Genomic DNA, 26,751 nt, shown 5'->3' on the forward strand with positions numbered 1-26,751 from the left:
TTGCTGTGGGAGCTGCGGCGAGGATCCCCTCCTGGGAGTCTCGGTGTCTCTGTACCTGAGTGGTGGGATGGGGAGACCTCAAAGGGCCATCTCAGAGGGGACTCAACAGTGTCAAGGCTGGAGGAGGCCTGGGCTCTGGGGCCTGAGGATGTCACACACCTCTTGAGTCTTTTGAAATGGTTTCATCTGTTACTTTGAAAATCACATAGGAGGCCGGGCGCGGTGGCTCACACCTGTAATCCCAGCACTTTGGGAGGCCAAGATGGGTGGATCACGAGGTCAGGAGATCGAGACCATCCTGGTTAACACGGTGAAACCCCGTCTCTACTAAAATTACAAAAAATTAGCCAGGCATGGTGGCAGTCACCTGTAGTCTCAGCTACTCGGGAGGCTGAGGCAGGAGAATGGCATGAACCCAAGAGGTGGAACTTACAGTGAGCTGAGATCGCGCCACTGCACTCCCGCCGGGGCAACAGAGCAAGACTCTGTCTCAAAAAAAAAAAAAAAAAAAGATCACATAGGAAAGCATAGCAATATAAGCATGTGTAAAATAATGTGTCAGATCCCTGACCCCCCCCCACTGCAATTCCATTTCCAGGATGTAACCGCTGTTTGCAGTTGGTATGAATCTTTCAATAATACTTTCTTATTTGTCCCTCTCATTGTTTATACAGCCAAACATTAATGGATTATATTATTAGTTGGTAATGTTGTTTTATAGTGAAGCATGTGTGGCGGATACTTCCTTTCTCTATACATATGGATTTGCTCCAATTGTGTTTCTTTTTCTGTTTTAGAGGTTTTATTTTAGATTCAGGGGTACATGTGCAGGTTTATTATATACATAAACTGCATGTCACAGGGGTTTGGTGTACAGACGATTTTGCCACCCAGGTATTAAGCCTAGTACCCAACAGGTGTTTTGTCTGATCCTCTCCCTCCTCCCACCCTCCACCCTCAAGTAGGCCCCAGTGTTTGTTGTTCTTCTCTTTGTGTCTATGGGTTCTAATCATTTAGGTCCCACTTAAAAGTGGGAACATGCAGCCGGGCACGTGACTCACGCCTGTAATCCCAGCACTTTGGGAGGCTGAGGTGGGCAGATCACGAGGTCAGGAGTTCGAGACCAGCCTGGCCAGTATGGTGAAACCCTGTCTCTACTAAAAATAAAAAAGTGAGAATATGCAATATTTGGTTTTCTGTTTCTCTGTTAGTTTGCTAAGGATAATGGCCTCCAGCTCCATCCATGTTTCTGCAAAGGAAATGACCTCATTCTTTTTTATAGCTGTGTAGTATTCCATGGTGTGTATGTACCACATTTTCTTTATCCAGTCTACCACTGATGGACATTAATGTTGATTCCATGTCTTTGCTATTGTGAATAGTGCTGCAATGAACATTCATGTGCATGTAGAATGGTAGAATGATTTATATTCCTCTGGGTATATACTCAGTAATGGGGTTGCAGGGTCAAATGGTACTTTTGTTTTTAGCTCTTTGAGGAATTGCCATACTGGTTTCCACAATCGCTAAACTAATTTACATTCTCACCAACAGTGTATAAACGTTCCCTTTTCTCTCTCTCTGTTTTTTCTTTTTTAGACGATCTTGCTCTGTTGCCCAGACTGGAGTACGGTGGCACAGCCTCAGCTCTCTGCAACCTCCACCTCCCAGGTTCAAGTGATTCTCGTGCCTCAGCCTCCCAAGTAGCTGGGACTACAGGTGTGTACCACCATGCCTGGCTAATTTTTGTATTCTTAGTAGAGTGGAGGTTTCATCCTGTTGGGCAGGCTGGTCTTGAACTCCTGGCCTCAAGTGATCCTCCCTCCTTGGCTTCCCAAACTGCTGGGATTACAGGTGTGAGCCACCGTGCCCAGCGCATTCCTTTTTCTCTGCAACCTCAGCAGCATCTGTTATTTTTTGACTTTTTAATAATAGCCACTCTGGTGTGAAATGGTATCTTACTGTGGTTTTGATTTGCATCTCTCTAATAATTAGTGATGTTGAGCATTTTTTCATATGCTTGTTGGCCCCATGTGTATGTTCAAGCTTTTGAAAAGCATCTGTTCATGTTCTTTGCCCAAGTTGTGTTTTTAAATTGGTTTCCTCTTATTTATTTTGTTGCATGGCTACACTGTGATGCTTTATCCACTTGCCTATTGGATTTGACGCTGTGTCCCACTCTTCATGTTGAGAAGACATTCTGCAGTGACTATCCTCATACACATATCTTTTACCCACGTGGAGTATTAATCCAGGAACTTATTTATTCAGCTCTTATAAAGTGCCTTGTGCCAGGCTGTGGGCAGGTCAAGGGCTTTAACAGAGACAGGGCAGGCACAGTCTTGCCTTCTCAGAGCTCACCCTCAGTGGGGCTCTCAGAAGTGGGACAGTGGTTAAAGCGTATGCACACTGAACACAATGAGGCCAGGGCCGGGTGTGGTGGCTGAGCTCAAACCTGCAATTCCAGAGCTTTGGGAGGCCAAGGCAGGAGGTTGCTTGAGGCTAGGAGTTCAAGGCTGCCGTGAGCTATGATCATGCCACTGTACTCCTGCCTGGGCAACAGAGCGAGACTCCATCTCAAAAACCCCCACAAACCACCCCCCAAAAAATCATGGGCCAATGTTGTTGTAAGTACTGCGATCTCATCAGGAATATATGAAAATGTCCATCTCCAATATCCCCACCTTTCTTGGAATAATGATTAGAGTAGAAAGCACCTGTATTCCTGTGCCTACCTCTGCCCACACACCATCTTCACTTGCACTTAGTCATCCACCACTTACCCTTTCACTAAGTGCTGTTGATTATGTCCCTGTGGTGGACCAGATGCCAGGAGCCCTGAGATGTCCTGAGCAGCTCCCTCTGCCAGTCCTTCTAAGAGTTCTGGTCTACAGGTGACACACCTGAGCACAGGTGACCCCTGCAGAACCTGTGATTACCACTGAAGGCTGACAGTGAGTAATGGGTGTTCCAGGAGGGGCTGTCACCTCTATGTACAGGGTGGGGGAAGGTGGAAGGGAGCAAGTGGCTGATGACTTTGGCTGTAAGGCAGGTGGACAGGCTGATGTGGGCTCCTGGGAAAGGATGGAGAGGGGAGGGGAGAGGAGGGGAGGGAAGGGAGGGGAGGGGAGGGAAGGGAAGGGAAGGGAAGGGAAGGAAAGGGGAGGGAAGGGAAAGGAAGGGAACGATACAGAGGTTGGAACTTGCCTTCATGGACCAAGAACAGCAGTAAGGCCATCCAGGCTGCAGCTGGGGAGGGAAGACGTGGGGAGTAGTGGGTCAAGGGAGAAGCAGATGGTGATTGACCTTGGGGGCTGGGCGTGAGCAGAGGTGTGTTGTGTGTATCTGTCCCTGCCATTGATATGAGGAGGGGTGGGGCTGTGGGTGACACCAGGGTCAGTGGGATTTCCTAGTGTCTGCTGTTCCCCAAAGCCTCTCCATGTAGAGGGTCAGTATAGATCTGACGCTGTGTCTGGGGGAAGGGGCTGGTGGTCCGAGGCAGCCTTTGCTGTGGTGCTTACTGTCCCTAGGGATGAGTGGAAAGAGATGAGGAAACCTCTTTACAGTGAAGCCTCAGGTGTGTGAAGCCTCAGGTTTGTGAAGCCACAGGTGTCTCACATGTGCCTTGGGTGACAGTTTCAGGGTTCACGTGGTTGTTATTATGATGTTTGCCTGACAAGGACCCAGGTGTCCAGGGATCCAGAGCACAAGGCCCTAGTGAGGGGAGGGTCAGATGAGGCTGAGCAGGTTCAAGTGGTCAGAGTGGGAGGGACTCCTGGAGAGACTGAACCTCAACTCTTCCTGTCAGGAGCTGTGACTGTGTCCAGGAGAGATGACAGGCATGACCCAGGACATTGAGTGAGTCATTGAGACATTGGATATGAGGGCAGGGTAGAGAGGACCCTGGTGACTGCTCAGATGTGGGATGTGAGCAGGGCTGTGACCCGTGCAAGTTGCAGGATCCCCCTACCCCCAGCGCACAGACAACCCTTACACTGGGGATTCTGACTGCTGTGTGTGCCCAGCAGGGACACTGGATTGGCTGGACCTCAGTCCCTGTAAGGGCAGGGATGGGCTGTAAGACCAGAGTCTTCTCTGTGGGTGTGATGTGAGCAGGAATGAGCGAGATGGGAGTGATAAGGCTTGGCCTGGAGGAGCTGGTAGATGAGCCCAGGGGCTTGGGTCAGCTCAACTTCCCAGTGGCTCAGCTGGAGCTGGAGGAGCAGGATGCTGTACTCAGGGGGTGCTCCAGGCTGGGTGATGTATGGGGTCAAAAGTTAATCATGAAAAGTTCCTACCTTTTGTAGGTAGACAGTGGCCTGAGTGTCAGGTGCAGGAAGATGCATCATGAGGCAGGAGCAGGCTACTCAGCCTCCCAGAGACCACACTCTGGGTGCAGCACTCAGCCCTGCAGGGAGTGGCAACAGATGTGCCTACAACCCTAATGTCCAGGCACATGCAACAAATGTTTCTCCCTCATTGCATCTTTCTCATGTGGAATAGAATGGGCAGTGATATGGTTTGGCTGTGTTCCCACCCAAATCTCATCTTGAATTGTAATTGCCATAATCCCCACATGTTGTGGAAGGGACCTGGTGGGAGGTAATTGAATCATGGGGGTGGTTTCCCCCATGCTATTATCGTGATAGTAAGTTCTCATGAGATCTGATGGTTTTATAAAGGGCCTCCCCCTTTGCTTGGCTTTCATTCTTCTCATTGATGCTGCCATTTGAAGGACATGTTTGCTTCCCCTTCTGCCATGATTGTAAGTTTCCTGAGGCCTTCCCAGCCATGCTGAATGTGAGTCAGTTAAACTGCTTTCCTTTATAAATTACCCAGTCTCCAGCAGTTCTTTATAGAAGCTTGAGAATGGACTAATACAGGCAGCCTTTCCCGAAGTCTCTTCCCATCCATGTGCTGCCTGTAGTGGTGCCTGGGAATGAGGGCCCTGAGTCACTGTCCAGGGTGCTGATGTCCATGAACTGTTGAAGAGCTGGTGAGTTGTGATCTCCCACTTATTTCTGCTTTCTTTTATTCTTAACAACTGAGCATGTCACCAAAGAGAAGATAGAGAGATACTAAGGGCATGAAGAGCCCTCTGTCTCCCTCTCTCAGGACCTGGAGGGTGCTGGGGACATCACTACAGGAACTGACACCAAAGTCAGGATGACCCCATCCAGATACACATGTGTAGTTTGTAATGAATGATGATGAGAAAATGGCCTTGAAAGGAGTGATGAACAGCACAAGAGCCTCTCAAAGATGTGCACATCCTCATCTCCATATCTGTGAATAAGTCTCATGGTAAAAGACACTTTACAGATTAAAGGAAAGGTCATGAGATGGGAAGTGATATGGTTTGGCTGTGTCCCCACTCAAATCTCATCTTGAATTCCCATGTAATGTGGGAGGGGCCTGGTGGGAGGTAATTGAATCATGGGGGCAGATCTTTCCCATGCTGTTCTTGTGATGGGGAGTGGGTCTCAGGAGATCTGATAGTTTTATAAGGGGGAGTTTCCCTGTACAAGCTCTCTTTTTGACTGCTGCCATCCATGTAAGACATGACTTGCTCCTCCTTCCCTTCTGCCATGATTTTGAGGCCTCCCCACCCATGTGGAACTGTAAGTCCGTTAAACCTCTTTCTTTTGTAAATTGCCCAGTCTCAAGTATGTCTTTATCAGCAGGGTGAAAACAGACTAATACAGTAAATTGGTACCGGTAGAGTGGGGTACTGCTGAAAAGATACCCCAAAATGTGGAAGCAACTTTGGAACTGGGTAACAGTCAGGGGTTGGAACAATTTGGAGGGGTCGGAAAAAGACAGGAGAATATGGGAAAGTTTGGAACCTCCTAGAGACTTGTTGAATAGCTTTGCCAAAATGTTGATAGCAAAATGGACAATAAAGTCCAGGCTGAGGTGGTCTCAGATGGAAGTGAGGAACCTGTCAGGAACTGGAGCAAAGGTGACTCTTGTTATGTTTTAGCAAAGAGACTGGCGGCATTTTGCCCCAGCCCTGGAGATTTGTGGAACTTTGAGCTTGAGAGAGATGATTTAGGGTATCTGATGGAAGAAATTTCTTTCTCTCTCTTTCTTTCTTTCCCTCTTTCTCTCTCTCTTTCTTTCTTTCCTCCCTTTCTTTCTTTCTCCCTTTCTCCCTCTCTTTCTCTCTTTCTTTCTTTCTTTCTTGACACAGTTTCACTCTTGTTGCCCAGGCTGGAGTGCAATGGCACAACCTCAACTCACTGCAACCTCTGCCTCCTGGGTTCAAGCGTTTCTCCTGCCTCAGCCTCCTGAGTAGCTGGGATGACAGGCTTGTGCCACCACACCTGGCTAATTTTGTAGTTTTAGTAGAGATGGGGTTTCTCCATGTTGGTCAGGCTGGTCTTGAACTCCCAACCTCAGGTAATCTGGCCACCTTGGCCTCCCAAAGTGCTGGGATTACAGGCATGAGCCACTGTGCCCAACCCTCTGGTGGAAGAAATTTCTAAGCAGCAAAGCATTCAAGAGATGACTTGGGTACTGTTAAAGGCATTCAGTTTTATAAGGGAAGCAGAGCATAAAAGTTTGGAAAATTTGCAGCCTGATGATGCAATAGAAAAGAAAATCCCATTTTTTTGAGGAGAAATTCTAACTGGTTGCAGAAATTTGCATAAGTAATGAGGAGCCAAATGTTAATCCCCAAGACAATGGGGAAAATGTCTTCAGGGCACATCAGAGGTCTTCATGGCAGCCCCTCCCATCACAGGCCCAAGAGGCCTAGGGGGGAAAACTGGTTTCATGGGTTGGGCCCAAGGTCTCTGTGTTGTGTGCACTCTAGAGTCTTGGTGCCTTGCATCCCATCTGCTCCAGCTGTGACTGAAAGGGGCCAACATAGAGCTTGGGCCATGGCTTCAGAGGGTGCAAGCCCCAAGCTTTGGCAGCTTCCATGTGGTGTTGAGCCTATGGGTGCACAGAAGTCAAGAATTGGGGTTTTAGAACCTCCAAGTAGATCTCAGAAGATGTATGGAAACGCCTGGATGCTCAGACAGGAGTTTGCTGCAGGGGCAGGGCTCTTATGGAAAACCTCTTCTAGGGCAGTGCAGAAGATAAATGTGGGGTTGGAGCTCCCACACAGAGCCCATACTGGGGCACCACCTAGTGGAGCTGTGAGAAGAGGGCCACCGTCCTCCAGACCCCAGAATGGTGTATCCACTGACAGCTTGTACCATGTGCCTGGAAAAGCTACAGACACACTCAATGCCAACTCATGAAAGTAGCCAGGAGGGAGGCTGTATCCTGCAAAACCACAGGGGTGGAGCTGCCCGAGACCATAGGAATCCACCTCTTGCATCAGTGTGACCTGGATGTGAGACATGGAGTCAAAGGAGATCATTTTGGAGCTTTAAGATTTGACTGCCCCACTGGATTTCAGACTAGCATGGGGCCTATGGCCTCTTCGTTTTGGCCAATTTCTCCCATTTGGAATGGTTGTAATTACCCAATGTGTGTACTCCCCTTTGTATCTAGGAAGTAACTAACTTGCTTTTGATTTTACAGGCTTATAGGCAGAAGGGACTTGCCTTGTCTCAGATGAGACTTTGAGCTGTGGACTTTTGAGTTAATGCTGAAATGAGTTAAGACTTTGGGGGACTGTTGGGAAGGCATGATTGGTTTTGAAATGTGAGAACAGGAGATTTGGGAGGGGCTGGGGTGGAATAACATGGTTTGGCTGTGTCCCCACCAAAATCTCATCTTGAATTACCACATGTTGTGGGAGGAGCCTGGTGGGAGGTAATTGAATCATGGGGGCAGTTCTTTCCCATGCTGTTCTTGTGATGGTGAGTGGGTCTCATGAGATCTGATGGTTTTATAAGAGAAAGTTTCCGTGAACAAGCTCTCTCTTTTTGCCTGCTGCCATCTACATAAGACGTGACTTGGTCCTCCACCTTCTGCTATGATTGTGAGGCCTCCCCAGCCATGTGAAACTGTAAGTCCATTAAGCCTCTTTCTTTTGTAAATTGCCCAGTCTCAGCTATATCTTTATCAGCAGCATGAAAATGGACTAATACAGGGAGATTATTGTGGTTTATCCAAGCTGCATCCAAAATAACCACAAGGCCCCTTTCTTATAAGTAAAAGAGGGAGGCAGGAGTAGGTGGAGATGTGGAGACAGAAGCAGAGGACAGAGTGGTTTCAAGATGCTGCACTGCTGTCTTTGAAGATGGAGAAAAAGGGCACAACCAAAGATGTAGGCAGCCTCTAGGAGTCAGAAAAGGAGAGGAAACGGATTCTGACCTTGGGCTTCCAGAAGGCAGACAGCCATGAGGGCCCCTTGTCACTAAGCTTGTGGTAACTTGTCACAGCATCAACAAGAAACTAAAGAGGTGTCACCTTTCCTCATCTGATGGTGTGTGCAGGTGGGATAAGGGGTCATTTAGAGTTAAATCCTGACGCAAATTCTGATGTAAATTAACCCATTACTGGTTGTTTTCTTACCTCTCATCTCAAGATGAAGAACCTGTGGCAGTGGCAGAACACCCTTGGGAACTGTGGTTCTGTGCTTTAGTTCAGGGACTGGCTTGTTTGTGGGAAGGGGCCACCTGGTCCAAGTAAACTTACATGAGATCGTCACTCTTCCAGGGGCCCTCAGGGAAGGGCTGAGAACCGCTGGCCTAGGTGTGTGGAGGAGCTGCAGGTGAAGCAGGGCTGGAGGGGTCTGCGGGGCCAGGTAGAGGAGCAAACAGGTTGTCCCATCCCCATGGGAGCCTGCATGAGCTTTAGGTTGGGAAGCCCTGCTCCTCTGACCTGGACGCTCCTGTGTGGAGAGGAGGCTTGCTCAGTGAGATCCACCCCAGGGGGTAAATTGGGAACTGATGGGAAATAAGTGGGTAGAATCCTGGGTAGTGCCTGGGAGGACCTTGCTCTAGGACTGAATTCTTGGTCTGTCCCCACCTTGGTTACTCTGACAGCCCCTCTCTGTGTCCCACCAGGGTAAAGATGTCCTGACCAGTAGCGACTGGGACAGAGAACCTGGTGTCCAGGGCTAAGTATCCAGGATCCTGGATTTGGTAACAGGCAAGCTCATTTGCAGAGGACAGTGATAGACAGAGCTGCCAGGGCCTGGGTGAAGAGGGCAGGAGGGCTCAGGACACTGGAGGCTGTGTGGGGGTCACACCCATGATCTGCACCACCCATGGACGCTCCTGCATTGCTCACCTTTGTGTGGACATCAGATGGCCCCAACTTCCGCATTCCTGAGACACCTCGTGCATTCACAGAGGGACCCAGGCTGGGGCTGTGCATGACCTTGGTCCCTGGGGCAGTGTGAGGACAGCCGAGCGCTCGGCTGGCTGGGCAGGGCTCCTGTGAATCCCACCCTTTCCTGTGTAGGGTCCACTGCAGCCTGACTCCCAACCCCCTACTCCTGTCTCCCAGGGAAGAAAGACTGGGGTTGAGATAAGGTGGAGATATTTTCCCTGTGTGACCTGGGAGAGAATGGACATGGAGTTTCAGGTGAGTTTCTGCTAAGTTCCCATGAGCAGAAAAAGAGCCAAGGAGAGGAAGGGTCCTCTTTATTCAGATCCTTTCCAGGTGATCCCGGGTGGGCCACAGGCACATTCACTTTCCCTGCAAAAGCCCCTGCTTCCTGTGGTGATGGGAGGCCTTTGTCTTGGCCCACCCAGAGCCTAGGGCAGCCTGTCAGGGTCTCCAGATATTCAGCAGGGACCCCCATCCCTCCCTGTCCCCAGGCCTGTGTCTCCTCAGGATTCAGAGCTGGTTCTTTGTCTCAGGCTCCATGTCCTTCCCCATCCCCAGGGCTAGGGGGTTGGGGATGTTACATCAACCCACAGGAGCAGCTCCCAGAGGAACCTAAGAAACCACATCTGCTTTGTGGTTGACCCAGCAGTAAATATTTGTGTCATGGTTTAGTGAGTCCTGAAAAAAAAAAAAACACCAAAAAAAAAAAAAAAAAAAAAAACCAGAAGAGGCCTTGACCCCTGTGGCTTTCTCAGAACAGAGTCTGGTGTCTCCCAGGCTCTAGGCCCACCCAGGGCTGCTCTGGGACTGAACCTGGCTGTGGCTCAGGGGGTTCCTGTTCCCAGGCCCCTTCCTCATCTGCTCACCATCCCCTGTTCCTGTTTGCAGTTTCCTGAATCTCAGAGCTCAGCCAGGTGTGGGTGGGGGCAGATCCTGGGTCCCCCTGGGGCCTGCAGGACCAGAACATCTGTGACCCACACTCACCTCATAGATGACAGCGGCTGTCCTGGGGCTGGGTAGTGGGGGCCTGGGCAGGGGAGAGAGGGCATGTCAGGGGACAGGGAGGGAGGGTCATGGAGGCCCAGCCTGGAAGGTTTCTGTCTCTGATTGGCCAGGACTTACTTCCCTGGGTCTACTTCTGGTCATTTCCCCTCAGGAGTGACCAGCTCTGCCCCTGAGCTCAGCCTCCCAGTGTGGACACAGCACCCCGACCCCTGTCCTGGCTGGGCCCACCCTGCACCCTTGTTAATGTGGGCCCCTGACTGATGCTCCCAGTGTCCACTCTGCATCTGCTGGACTCCAGGGGTCTTCTCAGGCAATGGAGTGTCCCGGGTGGGGTCAGCACAGGGCGTGGGTGGTCCTGGCTCTGTAGGGAGGCCTGGATCCTGGCCGGAGGCACTTACTTTGACCTGACTATTCTGGGGAAAGGTGGGTTTGTGCTATGTTGTGGGGTTGATGGTCCCTCTACCCTGAACCTGCACTGCTGGGACCCAGTAGTAGAAAGGGGCTGGGGAGGGGATGGGCTTACAGTGTAGGTGGAGCTGTTCGAGGGACCATGGCCTGGGGGACAGAGACAGAAGTCAGCAGCAGGGTGGGAGGAGAGCCTGGGCCCCTCACGGAGGAGGGTGTTGGGGTCCTGAACTCCCAGAGAATCAGGGAGAAGGGGCTTCTTACCAAGAGAGACCCTCCAGCCATTTTAGGGGCCAAGTGAGCAAGTGAGTTTGCAGAGGTGGCCTATGACCAAGAGCCCACAGGTCAGGGCTGACCTGGCCAGTCGGGGTTCCCTGCAATGATGTTTTATGAGACTCCCCGAAGCCCCACGGAAAGGATCAGAGGACCTCAGATGGTGACTGGCAGGAGAGGACACTGTGGGCCAGGCCTAGGGGTTCCCAGCCACACCCAGGCTGAAGGGACAACAGAGGGCTGCTCTCTAAAGGCCACTGGCCCTAGGAAAGGTCAGACTTATTTGTGAGGAGTGCAAGATTAAAAGCCAAACTTTGGAGTTAGAATAGGGGATGAAGAGGGGACCCTGTTTCCAAAGAGGGGCATGGGGATCTCCTTTCTCCATTGGTTCTGTAGCAGGAGCTGAGCCAGGTGAGGGGATCGAAGACCTTACAAAGCCACATCTGTTCTGGCCAGAGGGGAAGGATCCTCAGGTCGATGTTGGACTGGGAGAACATTGACCCAGGGACCCAGGAAAGGAACTGAGGGCCCAGGGAGGAACCAGATCATGGGGGTTTGCTGAGAGGAAGGGTTAAGGCCCCAGAGGGGAAGCAGGGCCAGGCACATGTGCAGGACACTGAGGGGACCGCAAGTGTCTTGGATTCTCCTCGAACTCAGTGTCCCTGCTGTGGCCAGACCCTGCACTCAGGGCTGGTGATGCTGAAATGGGACAATAGCCTTGTCTTCTCTCTCTACCTCTTGGCAAGAGACATAAAGGACATTCCAGAACATGCCATCCTGGAGCCCAGATTCTCTTGTCTCACAGCTCAGGGGCTGCAGGAACTGCATTAGCCATGGGGGCACTGACCCCACCCAGCCTGTCCAAGCTGTTACACCCTTCACTGTGTGACCATGCCCAGGACTCCCTGTCGGACCCCGAGCCTGCAAATCCCTCCTCACTTGGTGGGTGAATTCAATGAACAGCAGGAGGTACCGGGTACTGAGCACCCCCTCCCCCACTCCCTCCAGGCAGCTGTGGCTTTGCTGTGTGAGGGAACTAGGACCACACTCAGGGGTGAGATCTTAACTGGGCTGAATTCACAGAGGAGGAAGCTGTAGAGGAAGCCACCCAGGGTCAGCAGCTGGTGAGGGAGGAGCTGTGGAATGAGAGGGAAAGATCTCTTGGGGAGGGCTCAGAGAGCCTGGCCCTGAATACTGGATGGGGTCTCCTTCCTCCTGGCCTGGGGTCAGCCTGGGGGGTGGGAGGGAGGCTGGGGAAAAGCTGTAGTAACTTCCAGTCCTGGTGAGGAGAGGAAACATGCCAGGGCAGCCACCGGTGCCACCCCGACCAGAACCCTGGTCACAATGCCGGCAACGGCCCCCACAGGAAGACCTGGGGCATTTTTTTCTGCAGAAAGGGGAAGGCAAAGGGGATGAAGCCCAAGTCTGTTCCAGGGGGAACCATGAGGGGCCTTGCAGGGCAGGGGCTTGGTCAGGGAGGAAGGAAATGCTTCAGAGCCTGAGTGCGGTCTCTTGTGCTGTCCTCATAGCTGACTCCCTTGCTCTCCGTGGTTTTCAAGCCTGAGACATTTTCTGTGTCTCAGGCTTGAAATACTGGGATGCACCGACTCCTACATTGTCCCCCAGGTGCCTGCACCTCACCCTGCTCCTGTGCCTTTAAATCCCCTTCTTCCTCTTACTTCACGCCTCTTCCCTCTGTCTTTTTTTTTCTTTTTTCTTTTTTCTTTTTCTTTTTCTTTTTTTTTTGAGACGGAGTCTTGCTCTGTCACCAGCCTGGAGTGCAGTGGTGCGATCTCGGCTCACTACAACCTCCACCTCCCAGGTTCAAGCGATTCTCCTGCCTCAGCCTCCCGAGCAGCTGGGGTTACAGGTGTGCACCACCATGCCAGGCTAATTTTTGTATTTTAGGTAGAGACAGGGTTTCACCATGTCGGCCAGGATGATCTCGATCTCTTGACCTCTTCATCCACCCACCTCGGCCTTCTAAAGTGCTGAGATTACAGGGGTAATCTGGCCTTTTTTTTTTTTTTTTTAGACTGAGTCTCATCCAGGCTGGAGTAGAGTGGTGTGATCTCCTGCTCACTGCAACCTCCATCTCCTGAGTTCAAACAGTTCTCCTGCCTCAGCCTCCCTCGTAATTGGGATTACAGGCATGTGCCACCATGCCAGGCTAATTTTTGTATTTTTAGTAGAGACGGAGTTTCACCATGTTGGCCAGGCCTCGAATTCCTGACCTCAGGCTATCTGTCTGCCTCTGCCTCCCAAAGTGCTGGGATTACAGGCGTGAGCCACAGTGCCCGGTCTTCCCTCTGTTTCTTTTTTTCCATTCCATGATTGTCATACAGAGCTAGCCCTCACTGTCAACTCAGTGCTGATGAGTGGGGATGATGCTCTTTGACTGTTTTTAGGGGTCTTCCATGTGCCAGGCCCAGTGGGCACCAACCTACGTACAGCTCGTCTCATCCTCGCATCACCTTGAGGGAGGGGGCGTCACCCCCAGCTGTAGAGTTAGCATCTGAGACTTACAGTGTCTCAGTAAGTCAAGGAAGGTCACAGAACTCGTACATGATACAACCAAATTTTAACCAAGGTCTCCTTGACTTAGCTAATAACAAAGTTCATAAAAAAAATACTAGTTGATAGCACTGATTGAGCCCTGGCTCTGTGCACTACCCTGTTAAGGGCTTTAATTACATTAATCATCAAATAAACATCCTCACAACCACCCTGAGATCCAAGTGTTTGTTAAAATTCTACAGATGAGGAAACTGAGGCCTAGGAGGTTGAGTGTCTTGCTCAAGGTCAAACACCTGGTATGTTCCCAGCACTGACTGTCAGGCCTCTGAGCCCAAGCTAAGCCATCATAACCCCTGTGACCTGCACATACACATCCAGATGGCCTGGAGCAACTGAAGAACCACAAAAGAAGTGAAGCAGCCAGTTCCTGCCTTAACTGATGACATTCCACCATTGTGATTTGTTCCTGCCCCACCCTAACTAATCAATTGACCTTGTGACATTCCCCTCGCTGGACAATGAGTCTCATGATCTCTCCACCATGCACCTTGTGACCCTGCCCCTGCCCACAGAAGAAAACCACCTTTAACTGTAATTTTCCATTACCTACCCAAATCCTGTAAAACTGCCCCACCCCATCTCCCTTTGCTGACTCCTTTTTTGGATTGAGCCCACTTGCACCCAAGTGAATAAACAGCCTTGTTGCTCACACAAAGCCTATTTGGTGGTCTCTTCACACGGACGCGCATAACACTGACCCTGATAGTTGACACAAGGGATTTAGTTCCAGGTAAAAACTGATGAATTCGGCCAGGCACCGTGGCTCAAGCCTGTAATCCCAGCACTTTGGGAGGCTGAGACGGGTGGATCACGAGGTCAGGAGATCGAGACCATCCTGGCTAACATGGTGAAACCCCGTCTCTACTAAAAAATACAAAAAACTAGCCGGGCGAGGTGGTGGGTGCCTGTAGTCCCAGCTACATGGGAGGCTGAGACAGGAGAATGGTGGGAACCCGGGAGGCAGAGCTTACAGTGAGCTGAGATTGTGCCACTGCACTCCAGCCTGGGCGACAGAGCGAGACTCTGTCTCAGAAAACAAAACAAAACAAAACAAAAAAAAACCTGATGAATTCTCCTTTTGCTCTTCATTCTCAGATCAGACTCTCCGCCCCTGCATTGTGGATGCCCAAGATGAAGGGAGATGAACCCATGACTGGTCTCAGGTCTGCAGATGCCTAATAATAAGCAGCCTCACACAGCCCCGGTGGAGGAGAGGAGGGGGCTGTGGCTGCAGACAGACCTCGCCTGACTCTAATCTGCCAGCTATGGACTGTGTTGTTATAGGAGTTATTAAGAAATTATTTTAGGGAGATAGAGAGGAAAGGGGGTCCTCGGGAAGTTTTACTTTTTCTTTTTTTGAGACGGAGTCTTGCTCTGTTGCCCAGGCTGGAGTGCAGTGGCGTGGTTTCAGCTCACTGCAACCTGTCTCCCAGGTTCAAGCGATTCTCCTGCCCCGCCTCCTGAGTAGCTGGGATTACAGGCACACACCACCACACCCGGCTAATTTTTGTATGTTTAGTAGAGACAGAGTTTCACCATGTTGGCCAGGCTAGTCTCCAACTCCTGACGTCAGGTGATCCACCCACCTCGGCCTCCCAAAGTGTTGGGATTACAGGTGTGAGCCACTGCCTGGCCAGTTTTTGTTTCTTTTAAAGCAGTTCCAGAAACGTTTCTTGTCTAGCAGAAAAGCCTCAGCTCTTAGAGACTGGCTGGCAAGCTTTGATATGCAAATGTAGGCCAATGGAAACTGGGTCAACCCAAATATGGTGATTCCCGCCCTCTTCTTGCCCTTGCTCCCATTTGTGCCTGACAACATGGCCACACCCACATATCCCCACGTGTGTGGAACCTCAAGGCACCCTGCATTTGTATATTAAAAGACTAGGGTGGGAGGGCCAGTTTCTTCTCAGGCTACATGAATGACATGCCTGGTCAAACCAATCCTCTGAGCCCTATGCAAATCAGACACCACCTCCTCTGGCCTTCTCATATAACTGGCTGTTTTCTGCCACACTTGGGGTTTCCTCTCTTTGCTTGGAAGCCCCCTCCCTCTGTCCCTGTATGGGGGAAATTTTTCCTTCTTTTTTTGCCTATTAAACTCTTTGCTCCACATGTTCTGTGTTGTTTTATCTAAATTGGCATAAAACCAAGGATCCTGGTATTGCTGCAGTCACCAGAGCCATATCAATGTGACCCTAGTCAGTGACTGTCTCCCTGGGCCTCAGTTTCCTTTCAATAAATAAGATAAATGTTATTTGGCTACAAGGTTGTTTATGAATTAACCTCAAAATGTTTACAATTACTTGACCTCAGCTGTGCATAGGGCAGCTGCCCAGATGAACAGCATGTATGTGTTTGCAATGCTTGTTCCCTGGTGCCATAAAGAATTAGCACTTGAACATAAATTTAATTTTCTCAGCAAGGCCATTTTTATATTTTCTGCAGAAAGGGTACACTCGCCAGCAGTTTTGCCACGAGAGTACACCCAACAAGGGAGACAGGGTCATTTATAATCTGATGTGTCTACCTTACTGCTGTGTCCGGTTTCCATTGGCTGGAATGGGACCTCCCATTCTGTGTCTGCCCTGATTGGCTAGCAACTTAGAACTTTTTAAAAGAGGCAAAGGCAGAGAACAAAGCAAGGAGGAAGTAACTTGTGGAATTCTGAGAAAGGTAAAACATCTTCAAATAAGGAAGAGGAACAGGCTATGACCTAATGCTTGCTTGGACCAGTATAAGCATGCCAGGGCAAATATTTAGTCTAAATTGTGGGAGCTAAGAACATAAAATGCATTGATTTTTTTTTATTACAGTTAGCAGATATTTAAGAATATTAGCACACGTCTTTGAGTAAATTTTGCTTCTAAGAGACGTTGCCATTTATTCCTAATTAGACAGGGAGGAAAGTCTTTGAAGAGGAACCTCTACTTTACTTTTTACATATGCTTATTTGCCTCTAAGATAAAGGGCCCTGGACCTGATTTCAGGTGGAGAAGGAGATGCTGGGCACATCCTCTCTTCTTTGTTCCTCTCCCTAGGGACACTGAACTTCCAATGGAGTCACCTAAGTTCCCCAGGGCAATGGACTCATGCTCTAGTAATCTTGTCCATCTGTCCTCTACATGCTGAGTCTCAGGTGAAGGTTGAGGCTCTGTCTTTGCCCAGATGAGGGCCTGGGGGCTGAGCCCTGGCTAGTGACCAGCTCCAGGAGCCACTGCCTGGACAGCTGGTAAATTGTTGCTCCCAGTCAGCCCTGCCCAGGAGGCAACAACCCAGCTCTGGCATAGGCTCCCCAAGGCTCCACAGGATTCCATAGACCCCTCAGGCCAGACTCTGACTTAGTTCTCCAGGGTCTTCTCAAGGCCATGTCCATGGGGAGGGCATGGGGTGCTTGGCTGAGACTGATCTCCCCCTGCTGAGTCCCCCCCATCAGACTGTCCTTCCTCTGCAGTGAATGTCTGCAGGGTCTGGATACAGGAAAGGAATTCTGATCTGTTGAAGTTTGTCTACCTTGTATGTGTCCTGCAATAAATGTTCAAACCCCAACATGGGACATAATGCAGAAGGGGACACAGGCACAGCCCAGGCCTGACAATCCCATGTATGTGAAGTAGAACTGACCCCCAACAGTCAGAGGCTGTGGGAGAATCACAATATACATGGAACTGGTCAGATACTTCCTCTTCATCTTTATGGCATATAGGGTGTAGAATCCTGTGTCCTGGGTGACATTCTGGATCAGCAGGGATGCATTGGGGTATATTGTCTCTTGAATGCTGTGTGCAGACCCTGGGGGTAGTTATTAGGGTTCCTATTACATATCCTGTAATGTGGTTGGTCTCTACCCTTTCCCCTTTGTACCAATAAGATCCTGGGGCAGATGGTGAGTGAATAGAAGAACCTCCTTCTGCTCTGCGGCATTGTACAGCATGGCTTCAATAGTGAGCCTGGCAGTAGTTGGTGGGTTCCAGAAAGTTAAAAGTGAGGCTAAGATAGGGGAGAGAGCATCAGTCAATATTGGGACCTATGTATTGGATGGAAAGATGGGGCCTTGAGTTCTGAGGAGGTCTCTTCACCCCCCTGGAGAGAGATCCCTGGAGAGAGAGAGAGAGAGAGAGACAGACAGACAGACAGACAGTGTATGTGTGCATGTGCACACATGGGTCCTGCTGAGTCAAGGTCAGCAGCATAACCCCCGTTCCCTCAGCACCTCTGACCTTGGCACTTCCCAGTTTGGAATCCTCTTCCCCAGGAGTCTGCACAGGCCCCCACCCCTTATTGCCCTCAGATCCTGCTCACATCAGGGCATCCTTGGGAGACCCTTCCCCTGACACCTCCTCTAGAGACCCTGTTTCTTCCCTTTCTGACCTTTCCCTGCTCTATTCCCTCCAGGGCTCTTGTCAGCACTTGACCTCACATTCTAGATCTCTTTGGGTGTCTGTCTTCCTCCCCATGAGATCGTGAGCTCTGTGAGGGCAAGGACTTGTGTGATCTTGGTTGCACCCCAGTGCCTGGGACAGGCTGCAGACTCCTGTGGATGAGCTCCTGAGCATTCCCAGGGCCCCCACCTCCTGGGATTTATTTGCCAATTTCTGAGGTTCATGGATAAGGACAGTGTTTAGTAGCCCTGGTTCTATTTTTTTCTGGAGTGTTACCCTGACATAAAATTTTATTGTCATCAGTTTTCAGAATTTATTGATCAGTGATGATTCACTTGCAGTATGTTAACAATGGAGATTGTTTCTCCATTAACAGCTTCAGATCATTGAGATTTTCCTGGTGTTGACCCTTGTCCCTCTCTGGTGTCCTCTCCTCTGAGGCTCCAACAGAAACCCTCTGTCCCCCCTCAGAGTCCCATCCTCCCCAGGAGATCCCAGTCAGTCTCTGTGCTCCCTCCTCCCTCCCACTCCCAAGGAGTCCTCCCCTCACCTGTGAGAAGGAGCCCCTGCCAGGGGATGTGCTCTCTGCAGGGAGGGCTGAGGGAAGAGCCTGAGCTCCAGGAACGCTTTTATCAGGGCTGCTGTGACTATGGCTCTGCTGTCCTTCCTCCCTGTGTGCTGAGTCTCCTCCCAGGGCAGGAGCACTTCCCAGGGTCATGGATGGGGGTGGACTCTGCCCAGGAAGCCTCTCTGCCCCCTCCCCTCTCAGTCCTGCCTTCTAGTCCATTCTTCCTTTTTCCTTTCTGTCTTCATTTAAATTCCCCAGACTAGGCTTTGAGAAGCAAGGTTTATTTGGACCCCTGTCCCTTAACAGGACAACCCACCCTCCCCAGCACTGATCTCTGCTGTGTCTTGGCCTTGGGTCTGTCAGCACCACAGAGAGAGTCCCTGGGGTCCCCAAACCTGGCGTTATTTTCTCTATGACATGGAAACCCCTCTGTGTATTCAGGGTCTTCTTAGTGTTCTTAAATGTCTGGGAAGGTTGGATTTCCTCCCAGCAAGGAGGTCACAAAGATGTCTGGGGTCCTAGAAATGGACACATCTAGGGCTAAAGCCCGGGTCTCAGATTCTTACTTGTTCTTTATGCAGCGCTATGTGACCCTAATTTCCTGGAAGTAACTGAGAATGAAGCTGCATGGTGCTGTAGTATTATGTCATCCAGACCCCAGACATTTCTAGATCGCTTTTATGATTTTCTCTACAACTTGTAACACATTTATTATTATTTACTTCATACTATTTTTGTTTTTTTGAGATGGGATTTTGCTCTTGTTGCCCAGGCTGGAGTGCAATGGCGCGATCTGAGCTCAACGCAACCTCTGCCTCCTGGATTCCAGCGATTCTCCTGCCTCAGCCTCCCGAGTAGCTGGGATTACAGGCATGCACCACCACACCCAGCTATTTTTTTTGTATTTTTAGTTAGAGACGGGGTTTCACTGTGTTGGCCAGGCTGGTCTCCAACTCCTGACTTCAGGTGATCCACCCGCCTCAGTCTCCCAAAGTGCTGGGATTACATACATGAGCCACTGCGGCCGGCCCATAGTATATATTTTTTCTAAATAAATGTAGTTTACAAAACATCCTTGTTTTAGCAGGGCATGGTGGCTCATACCTGTGATCCCAGCTACTCGAGAGACTGAGCTGGGAGGATGGCTTGAGGCCAGGAGTTGGAGACAAAACATCCTTGTCTTATGCAATATTGTCCATGAATTACAGATTTTATATGTGCTTAAATGTTTTTCTAACATGCATTAAAATAAACACATGAGTATTAAAATTAAAAAACAGCTTATTTAACTTTCACCTAAAATCAGTTTTGGGAAATGCTGATACAGTGGCATAAACATGGACTTTATATCCAGATAGGCCTTGGGTCAACTACTGACTCTGTCACTTAACTATGTCAACTTGGACAAATCACTTGGCTTCTGTGATCCTCGATTCCCTGATTTGTAAAAGGAGGATGGTAAAATCCTCCTCGCAGAGTTGTTGGGAATAAGTGAGCTGCTGTGGGAGCCCAGTGACCAGGCAGGTGTTGAGTACATGATGGTTATCATTGTGGTTATTGCTGTGGAATTCTGGTTATTTTCCAAAGAGAGTGTCTGGAATATTGGGCTTGTGGATTTCTGCTGACGTGCATGTGTGATAAAGTTACTTTTTCGCTCGTTAGGAGTTGTGGCGCATCTGTCATTATTTTCATGTCACAGTTTCACTACCTGTTTGCTCTGCGATTTTGGTCAAGTTGCCTAACTTTTCTGTGCCTCATTTACCTAATTTGTACAATGTGGGTAACTAGTGTGAGTGTGTATTTCCCAGATCTGACCACTAGGGGGCACAGAAGCCCCAGCACCTACTGACCATGGGTATATCAGTGCTGATGGTCTGTAAACATTGTTCTTCCATGAAAGAAACCAGGGCTCCCTGGAGAAATAACTGATTCCAGGGCTGGGTCAGGAAAGCATAGAGGAGCCTGGAGCTTCTTGTGGGGCCAGAAAGTAAGGACCTACACGAAAAATGATGGGGATGTGTCGAAAGGTCACAGATTTCCAAGGAGCTCTCAATGGTCAATTTTGGGACAATATGAACAACATAATAAATAACGATAGTAATGGATTCCAATTCATAAAAAACCATGAGTCCATACTGATATAAATAAATAATTGAATAAATAAATAAATGAGGGAACAGAAGTACCTTTTTCTTGTAGCAGAATTCCAGTTAATAAATGTAGAACGAGTGATGGAAATAGAAAATCACTATTTGGCTAACACCACAGTAACTGTTATTTGTAGGCAAGGATCATCATGGAATATGAAGGGGCCCGGAATGAGGCAGGAGTGAGAACAGGTGGAGTGATTTTGTTTCCCTGAGAGGAGGGAAGAAGCAAGCCATGAGTCAAAGCCCTTTGATTTTTGTTTGACAATTCTTCTGTCTGTGTTTTCAGATTCTCCCAGCCTGTTGCCTTGTCACAGAGTTGGTTGTGGACTCTGCTATGGCAGGGTTTATAAAGCACCTGCAGGGGCCAGGGACTGTGCTAGGCAGTGGAGCCTGTGTGTGAGTCAAAGGGTCAGGCAGGACCTAAGCTTGGTCTGATGCAAACCACTGATGTGACTTCTTTCTGGAAAATTCTAAAAATAATCTCTGTCTTCAGGAGGCTCAAGTCTAATGAGGGAGATGACATCCACTTCCTAAAGCCCAGAGATATGAGTGCAGTCATCTCTCAAAGTGGCAGAAGTGGACAGGGGACTCTGAGTTGAGTGGGTGGAACTTGAGCTGGCCTCACAGGGTGGGGTAGGATTTGGGTTGGTGGAGGGCAAAGAGAAAGGCTGTGTAGAGCAGTGGCGTGTTGTAGGAGAGGCACTCTCTGGACCTCTTTGTATGGAGATCATTGAGGGCAGGGGCTGTTTGTGTTCATTTTTGTATTCCCTGAACTCATAGAGCCTGGCACTTTGGGAGTATTCTATAATTGACTGTTGAATGGAATGATCATTTTGTAACCTGTTAACTGGGCCTGATGTGTTATAAAATATGCAAAAGTGCAGCCTATGTCTTAGAAAATATGCAAAAGTGCAGCCTATTTCTTAGAAAATATGTGAAAGTGCAGCTTATGAGCAGACAGAAAATCTTACTGGAAAATGATCCCATGTCTGCACAGAGCCTGGTGCGGCCACTTTACTTATGCTGCTGAGTTCTCATCAGTCCACACCGAGGCCACCGCGGGGGCCGGGAGCTCCTCCTCAGACCTTCCTCCGGGTGCCTAAGTCTCTTTACCCCTCTGTTCTCCCAGGTCCTGCTCCCTGTCAGTTCACTCCATCTGGTTTCCTCTCCATGCACTTGGGGTGGGTGTCACATCCTATGTCTCATCACTGGGGGCTTCGGGTCCTTCAGATCCATTGGTTAAAACACCTCTAAAACAAATGGACTTTCCTCTTGTTAACATGACAACTTCTTATAACGCATTTCAAGAACATTATTTGTGTCAAGAGTCTCTCTGATGTACAGAGGCCCTCCCTCCCCCAGGAAGGAGGTAAGGGGAAGTTGGGAGAAAACACCACCCTGCCTGGGTTACTTATTTCCCTATTCTACAGTGTACTTGGTAGACGTTCAAAAATATTTGTTGACTTTGTCCATGATCCACATGGCTCTCATATAGTCATTTATTCACACATACATTCAGTGAGGCTTTGAGCGCCTAGTGTGTGCCTGGTATTTGCTAGACGGTGGATGCTGAGATCAGGTGTGCTGCTGTCTCTGAGGAGCTCTCACTATACAGCTGCACCTAGGGTGACCAAATCCACCTGCCCTGCTTTACAGATGTGGAAATTAAAGTGCAGGGAAGTTATGGGATTAGTTCAATGTCACAACGTCACTAGCCTCAAAGTTACAGGAGTAAAGCAAATTTCCTGACTTGCTGGATTTTCTGGTAGTGTGCAGCTACCTGGCTGCTGCAGGTACAGACGTGGTGAGCTCCGATAGGAGAGAGGACGTTCAGACTGAAGTGGGAGCCCTGAGCGCCCTGGATTAGCCAGGAGGACAGGCTGGGTCCAGCTGTGACTGCACAAAGGACCATCGGGGACACTTGCATTCTCTTTTTCAGTTTGAGCTTGAAATGAGGAAAACTGATCTCAGAAAACCAGGAGTGGAAGATTTTTTTTTTTGAGACAGAGTCTCGCTCTGTCACCCAGGCTGGAGTACAGAGGGGCGATCTCGGCTCACTGCAAGCTCTGCCTCCCAGATTCACGCCATTCTCCTGCCTCAGCCTCCTGAGTAGCTGGGACTATAGGCGCCTGCCACCACGCCCAGCTGATTTTTTGGATTTTTAGTAGAGATGGGGTTTCACCATGTTAGCCAGGATGGTCTCGATCTCCTGACCTCGTGATCCACCTGCCTCGGCCTCCCAAAGTGCTGGTATTACAGGCGTGAGCCATCGCGCCTGGCCAGTGGAAGATTTTTCACAGGGCATTGGTGAGATGGGTCAGAGAAGCCTGTGCTGATGTCTGTCACGGTGTTTCTCACTGAATGGTAATGGTCTTGCTTCGAGTGGGTTCTGTCCATAACTTGGAGCTCTGCGAGGCAGTGACCGGGTGTGATTCACCTTTGTCTCTCCAGTGACAGTACACAGCAGGCTCTGATAAATATTTCTTACAAAATAAAACAGGATAAAAAGTAGACATCTGCACAGATGTGGGATGACTGAGCAGCAGCAGAAGCAGGAAAAGTCAGTGTCCCCAGATCAGCTGATGTGGGATTTGGCTTCTAGGAGGTGCCAGGACGGGATGGGGGATCCTGTGGCTCTGCTGCTCTGGGGAACACCCCTATGATTCGGAGTGTCTGCTGTGATTGCTGCATTTCACTTGCTCATGGGTAAGTGAGCAGAGGGTGTGGGGCTTCAGGTGACCCCTTATGGCAGGTGGCTGAGGGAAGATGGGGTGGGTGGTGCGTGGGGGTAGTTTACGCATATTTGAAAGTTGGTTGTATGAAAAGGTGTTAAACTTATTTCAGCCTGTGGAGAGTAGGATGAGGATTGGTGAGTGTGAATCAGATACATTTTGACTCAAGATGAAAAAGAACTGTCACAGTAAAGGAAGTTTCCTTGGAAAATTACAAGTTTACTGGCAGAATTCAAGCCAGGGATGGGGGTGTCTGAAAATACCTCTCAATGATTTTTAAGGTAACAAGGGCAGAGCTTGGCTTGGAATGTGGTTTCTCACTGATATCACATATTAAGTATTATAAAACCTGTCCTTTGCAGTGAGACATTGCTCATTGATGCAGGCTGAGCTATCTATGACAGTTACTTTCAGTCATGTGGGCAGCTATGATTGTCTTATCCAGTCTGTGACTTGGACTTCACCAACTACCTCTGTTTCTGCTCCGGCCAGCCCTATCCCCTCCTTTACCCCAGGAGTTAGGTGCATTAACTGATGATGGCCACAAGGTGGTAGTGCTGACCCTCTGTTCTTTTTTTTTTGGTTGCCGTTGTTTTTTTCTTTCTTTTTTTTTTTTTTTCCGAGAGGGAGTCTCGCTGTGTCGCCCAGGCTGGAGTGCAGTGGCGCGATCTCGGCTCACTGAAAGCTCCGCCTCCCGCGTTCAGGCGACTCTCCTGCCTCATCCTCCCGAGTAGCTGGGACTACAGGCACCTGCCACCACGCCCACCTAACTTTTTGTAATTTTAGTAGAGACGGGGTTTCACCGTGTGAGCCAGGATGGTCTCAATTTCCTGACCTCGTGATCCGCCCACCTCGGCCTCCCAAAGTGCTGGGATGACAGTTGTAAGCCACTGCGCCTGGCCCTTTCCGGTGTTTTCTAAAACCTCTACCAGAATGTGGGCAAGCCTAAGAGGCTTTTAGGATTAAGAAAAGGTCACGAATGAGGTGAAAGGTAAACTTCATTATTATTTTTCTCTTGTGAGGTTACATAGTTGAGATGAGTATGAAATAGTTGCATTTTAGAAGTGGAAGACACTGGAGAGAAGTGCTTCACGAATCTTAATGTGTTCATGGATCACCCGAAGATCTTGATTAAATACAGGTTCTGATTCTTCTGGTGGGGCCTGAGATTCTCAATTTCTAAGGAGTTTTGGATGATGTCCTTGTTGCTGGTTGGTGGACCACACTTTGAGTAACAAGGTTTGAGGGTCATTTAGAGATTAATTTTCATTGCATGTGATTTATGGCTGAAGAGAGACCAAACTACAGAGAGAGAATATAACTTACCTTCCATAGCAATGCCCTCACTGCATGACTTTTTGCATTTAAGCCCAGGACTTCAGCTTCTCCGTCCAATTCTTGTTCCATGCATCATGTGGCCCCTACACTGTTGTTGGTGGCATTTTTTACCTTAGGAGCCCAGAACCTCATTTCCACCACCCACTGATCTTGGCTGAAGGTTTCACTTTAACTGGTTCTGCCCTTACTCAAAACCTTCAGGGGCTCTTCTATAATCACAAGATCAAGTTTGAACCTCTGTATCTACTGTTCATGCCTCTACAACATGTGATTCCCCCTTTAGCAAGCTTACATAACTTCCCTATGTTTTTAACTGACTCTTGGTGCTCTGGCTCCCCGTGCTCCTTCCTGTTCCCTACACATACTTCGTTCAGGTCTCTCAGTGGTAGTGGTGGTTACATGGTCTCTGGTGTTAGCCTCACCAAGTTTCTAATCCCATATCCACCACCGACCTTGACAAGTTACTTCCCCTTTCTGAGGATGATCATCCTCCTCTGAAATAATTTCAAGTATTGATTGAGAGAGTAAATAAAATAACATCTGCAAGCCCACTCTCATTCCTTGGACCCTCTTTAAAACTAGCATCTACACAGGGTGGGGAACATCACACACCAGGGCCTGTTGTGGGGTGAGGGGAGGGGGGAGGGATAGCACCAGGAGATACACCTAATGTAAATGACGAGTTAATGGGTGCAGCACACCAACATGGCGTATGTATACATAAGTAACAAACCTGCACATTGTGCACATGTACCCTGGAACTTAAAGTATAATTAAAACAAAAACAAAAACAAAAAAACCTAGCATCTACAGTGGTGCCTGACATCTGGTTCCCTGGCTTATGTTTCTCCATGTCTCCACTTTCCTAAGGCTGAACCATTCAAGGCCTAACCTGAACCCTGTCTCTTTTGTGAGCACTTCTCTCTCTCTCTCTTTCTTTCTCTCTTTCTTTCTCTCTTTCTTTCTCTTTTTCTTTCCTTCTTTTCTTTCTTTCTTTCTTTTTTCTTTCTTTCTTTCTTTTCTCTCTTTCTCTCTCTCTTTCTCTCTTTCTCTCTTCTCTTCTCTTCTCTTCTCTTCTCTTCTCTTCCTTCTCTCTCTCTCTCTCTCTCTTTCTCTTTCTCTTTCTCTTTCTCTCTTTCTTTTTTGAAGGAGTCTCACTCTTTTGCCCAGGCTGGAGTGCAATGGCGCAATCTCAGCTCACTGCAACCTCCGCCACCTGGGTTCAAGCAGTTCTTCTGCCTCAGCCTCCCGAGTAGCTGGGATTACAGGTGTGTGCCACCATGCCCAGCTAAGTTTTTTTTTTTTTTGTATTTTAGTAGAGATGGTGTTTCACTATGTTAGTCAGGATGGTCTCGAACTCCTGACCTCAAGTGATCTGCCTGCCTCGGCCTCCCAGAGTGCTAGGATTACAGGTGTCAGCCACCATGCCCGGCCTTATGAACATTTCTGACCCAGTTGATCTCACCCTTCTATAGATTGTTTCGCCCATGTATTGGCATTTAATTATGTGCCAGTCCTCCCAGTGAGACCCCGTAGGGAGGCTGGAAGGGTATTGGTTGTGTGAGAATTGAAGGCTAATTGAGTGAGTTCTTTTCTTACTACCCCCTGAGTGTTAGAGCTGCCGTCTCTTTTTTTTTTTTTCCAGCTATTGCCAGCAGCAGTTCCTCCTGCACCAGCAGCACCAGACCCTGGCAGGCATGGGAATACCCTAGGGATTGCTCTTGTCAGGGTCCTTCCTGCCTCTGGGTTTTGGTTGAATTGTCGTTTTCTTTTGCATCTTATCAGATGGCCCCTCCGAGGAGGTGATTGATGATATCCCTTTATGGAAACCCTAAGATAATAATTCTAAGGAAGTTTACCACAGTATTTTCTTTTCTTTTCTTTCTTTTTTTTTTTTTTGGAGACAGAGTTTCACTCTTGTTGCCCAGGCTGGAGCGCAATGGCACCATGTCCGCTCACTGCAACTTCTGCCTCCTGGATTCAAGTGATTCTCCTGCCTCAGCCTCCTGAGTAGCTGAGATTACGGGCATGTACCACCACACCTGGCTAATTTTATGTTTTTTTTTTTTTTTTTTTTTTTTTTTTTT

At 49.1% G+C, this 26,751-nt stretch overlaps 1 pseudogene; it reads right to left on the bottom strand.

Moving 5' to 3' along the window:
• Window positions 1-10,307: 10,307 nt before the first annotated feature.
• Window positions 10,308-22,506, bottom strand: LOC108513876 (carcinoembryonic antigen-related cell adhesion molecule 3-like; annotated as a pseudogene).
• Window positions 22,507-26,751: the final 4,245 nt, after the last annotated feature.

This window comes from Rhinopithecus bieti, unplaced genomic scaffold, assembly GCF_001698545.2.
Source record: "Rhinopithecus bieti isolate Rb0 unplaced genomic scaffold, ASM169854v2 scaffold_33065, whole genome shotgun sequence".
Taxonomy (NCBI): Eukaryota; Metazoa; Chordata; class Mammalia; order Primates; family Cercopithecidae; genus Rhinopithecus; species Rhinopithecus bieti.